We start from the raw sequence: 4,526 nt of genomic DNA, 5'->3' as shown, positions 1-4,526 counted from the left end.
GATGCTGGTCAGGCCACAGCTGGAGTACTGCGTCCAGTTCTGTGAGCCCCATTTCAGGAGGGATGTGGTCAACATTGAAAGGGTCCAGTGGAGGGCCACCCGCATGATCCGGGGACTACAGGGCAGACCCTACATTGAAAGACTGCAGGACAATCAAGGAGTGGGCTTGGGACAATCAAGCATTAACTAACAGTAAAAATCTTAAATCTCATTTAAATCCCACTATTACTTTTCTTTAGGAAAGTATATATGTTTTTAGGTATATAGAAACAATCAAGCTGGTATTTAACAGAACTTGATCATTAAAATTAAAATAACATGTCAAGATGTCACCTAGCTTTTTAATGAGAATGGGGTGGGAGATAGTGTCAAAGGCCTTGCTGAAGTCTATTAAAATCATTACAATTATATCTAATCCCTTAGTGCTTCAGCAGATTTCCCCTCATCAGTGATGCTGTAGAAAGGATGCTGAATTTTCAGGTTACTGAATTTTAGGCTTCTTGATATTGGGTTGGGCTGGGTTGGTTGTCTGTTGCAGTTGCTGCTTTCTTGTGGTAGTGAGATAAATGGCTGACAAGGGTAGTGAGATGAGCTCTGTCCTTGAAGATGAAAAATGAATGTAGAATGGGCTACTGATAACTTCTTATATGGTGAGGAAATTTATATTCTTCTTCCATTGTCTTTCTGATGGAGAAAAACACCTCTTTCAGGGCATGGCTGCTTAAAAAAATCAGCTGCTGTCTGTCTTCTTTTCATTGGCTTGTTGTCTTTGTGGGTTGGATTTTAGTAACGTGTTTAGTTCCTGAACAAGTAACCTGCTAATAAACACCCAGCAACATTCCAGTTGTTTTTGAAAATTCTCAGAACAACTTTAAACTCAGAGTTTTAACTTTTTTCTTCTATTTAGTCCATTTTCTTTGATACCTTTTTAGTTCTAGTAGGGGTTAATACAAACTGAAATTCTACTTCAGATGAACCTAAACACCTTTATACTGTGTATAAAATCATTCAGATTTCAAAACGGCCTCTAAGAATTATTCAGTTGTACTTTAAGTAGTTATTAAGTCATTTTTCCTTCTTAATAATTTTTGGAAAGATCTTTTTGAGTATGGTAAGGAATGACTTAAACATTATGACACACCTAATTAATTCCCCAATTAATATAAACATTCTATGCCTAAATGGCTTCTTACATTAGTGACTGGTTGTAGCAACATCACTGAATTCCTTATGGGTACATAAAAGAACTTTCCATCTAAATAGTAATGATATTAGGAAAAGAATGCATTTGAAGTTCGCATTTAAATATAAAACATTTGAAAATATGTCTCCAGAGATGTATACTCTCTTTAATCATTTAAAGAAATTCAAGAGGAAACAAGAATTTAGAAGCACTGTAAGTCTTTTGTAAACTATTTTCCAACTATATATTTTCCCTAATAGATGAAGAATAAACATTTCTGAGCATGTATAAAAAGGAATTTATTCAATAAGGGGTTTTATATTTTTGTTGTGTGGTCTGAAAATGAAGGGTTTTTTTTATAACATAACGTATAAGTATAAAACATGTTATGTTTTATGAATCACTCCTGTTGGGTTCTAGAAGGTATCTTTATTCTGAATCTGTGTAAACACACTTAAAGTAATAACCAGGGTTGCCAACCCAAGACACTTTTTTACTGACAGTCTGCAAATTTTTTACTGACAATGAAGCTTTTTACTGACACATGTTTTACATAATGTAAATGTAACCTTTCTGCCATACCCAGGACAATGGCCAGGATCAAATTAAGGGGTTTAACACTAACCATGGTTAAAAAAAAAGTTGTCAGTTAAAAAAAATCAGATTGTTAACCCTGCTTTTTCGAAGCAATGGTTTTATACCATGCTACCACCACCCCAGGGGTCGCTTACTCACTGCCACACCCCACTGCCCCTGACTGTATCCCATTCCTGCTGCTCCCTTAACCTTACCTCCACACAACCTGCAGATTTATTAACATTTGATTAAAGAATGGACGGGACAGATAAATCAAGGTTTATAGGAGATGAAACTAGGTATTTTGTAAATACAGCATCATCACTTTTTAGTGTGAGGGAGGCCTTAACTTTTTGTGCTCTTTGTGGCTACTAGGAGAGAATGAAGAAGGATTGAGTTACTCTAGTCCATTTGCTTAGAGTTGTCTCGTACATATTAGGCAACTGGGGAAGTCACCTATATAGATGTACCACAGGACAAAAAGATCTTTATTCAAACTTCTGGACTTCAAAAGAACTGCATATGATGCTTCAGAATATGCATCTCTGTGAACTGGCATGAGAGCGTGTAAGGTTCTAGTATGATTGGGCTGCTACTGTTCCTGAGGTGCTTATCCTTGATGAATTTTATGGCTTGAGGAATGCAATTTTTTTAGCCTAATTAAGTACCAATTTAAATGCAGCTCCCTTTTCTGGATAGGTTGGTTCAGGGTGCCATTTTATTGGCTTGCATGGATTACTTGGGTTTTTTTATACTTCATTAACAGGCTTTGGCATAGCTGTGGCTTCCTGTATAAATTAATGGTTAAGTACAAGGGATAGAAAAAATACTCAACTTTCTTCCACATATATAGCAGTGGAAAGTTCATAACTGTGCCATCAGACCTGCCAACCATTAGCAGCACTGACTTGGGAACAAGATGCCAACCAGATAAACAAAGAAAAGTAAAATACAAAGTAAGATCTTAACTAAAGTGCAACTTTGAAAATTAAAGTGCAAGAGAAGAATGCAGGAAGTAGTAATGAGTACATTGCCTTCAGTGCTCCTCTTTTTGGACCCTCCCCTCCCACCTCTTGCTCATGTGGTATAGTGCGATATAGACATTAAGAAATGGGAGTGTTTGGCCAGTGCCACTGCAGAACTGCATAAGCCCCACAGGACCATAGATGATTTTCAATTTCTGTCATGTCTGTGGGTTCAGATCATGCACTGGACAAGGTAGAGGAGCAGGGACTTGCAGAATCCCTTACATCTATTTCACAAATTGTACAGGCACTTGAATTCTGATAGATGTACCTGTGATGGATACGTAAAGCCATTCAGGGAGGTCAGGAGAGATTAGATAGTATTAAAAATGGCCACCTGATCTAACTTAGCTTGCCCATGTATGGAACTTACACATGGATCCCTAGTTAGGTCTATCTAAGTGCAAACTGTACTGAAGTTCCAGGAGGGTAAGATCAGTCAAAACATGGCCAACCCAATCTAATTTAGTCCTACCTTGGACATAGTCTAAGTTAGATCAGGTACAGAAAGATTGATCTAACTGAACTTTGTACATGTTCCCAGGGCAGCTGAAAGGCTGGAAAAGTTCAGTAGTTGGCCCCAGCCTTGGGGCTCTACCTTTCCTACCCCCCTAAGAATAGCGCCAGCCTATTTTTAATCCCCTAGCCCTTGCCCCACCCCCAGACAACCCCCACCTCAGATCAGCCAGCTCTCCTCCCCTCCTCGCTGAGCTCACCAAACCCCCTGATCCTACAAGACACTCCCTGTGCCAGTTTTTGCAGTGTTTGCTGATGCCAGGAGCCAATGGAAGTAAACTGGGTGGGGGGAGAGGCGGGCAGGATCAGAACGGTTGTTTCCCTGGGGATAAACAGGGCATAAACAGTGGGAGAAAATATTATTTGTTGCGGGGCTGAGTTGTTGGGTTGGTACGTGCTGGACCTGTATGCTGCTGCTGTTGCTGGCCACCACAAAAAGGTTTTTTTGGGGGGAGAGGGGCTAATCCCTGTTAGCCCCAGCCTTCTGTTGCCCTGATCCTGCTAAACCTCACCAATGGAATTGCTAAACACTCCCAATTCCACCATGCCCCCCACCTCCCAATTTACTTCAGTCAAGCTCCCAGGACCAATAAAACCAGTCCCAGGAGTGCTTTGCCAGACTGGGGGAAGTTCAGTGGCATGGGGGGGAGTTGCGGGGGTTCAGCAGGATCAGAGAACCCCTCTGATCCTGCCAACCTCCCATCACCCCAAGCCTTCCTGTGGACCTCACTAGTCCTCTTGATCCCAGCAAACCCTAACAGGCCCCACCAATCGCCATGCCCCCCCCCCGTGACCTCCCCATCCTACCTGCTGCTCCCCTTACCCTGACTTACCTTAGATCAGGTGGTCATTTTTAACCTGATCTAACCTCCCCGTAACCTCTGTGAATGTCTGTATATACTCACATCACTGCCTGAAACTGCACGGGAGGCATGGCCTTGCAAAAAGACCTTAACTGGTGTTTGGCCCTGCATGGCACAGCCCTGCATAGGGACCTGAACCAACATTCTGAACATCATCTCAGCAGCCTACACAGATGCATGGATTTTTTTCTGGGGCTTACTAGTACACACGCTTCTTTTTCACCAAGCTGAACAGACTTTCCAAGAATTCCTCATTCCCATCCCACTCTCTTCTCTTTCAAGAAATTTCTCTTGCATCTGTGTTCTCCATTTCTGTTCACAGCACACTTTCTGTTCATCCCCTGTAGCAGAGGCTGTGTGTAT

The sequence above is a fragment of the Crocodylus porosus genome, unplaced genomic scaffold (assembly GCF_001723895.1).
Source record: "Crocodylus porosus isolate Cpor-Errol unplaced genomic scaffold, CroPor_comp1, whole genome shotgun sequence".
Classification (NCBI taxonomy): Eukaryota; Metazoa; Chordata; order Crocodylia; family Crocodylidae; genus Crocodylus; species Crocodylus porosus.
Note: the sequence above shows the minus strand (reverse complement) of the source record.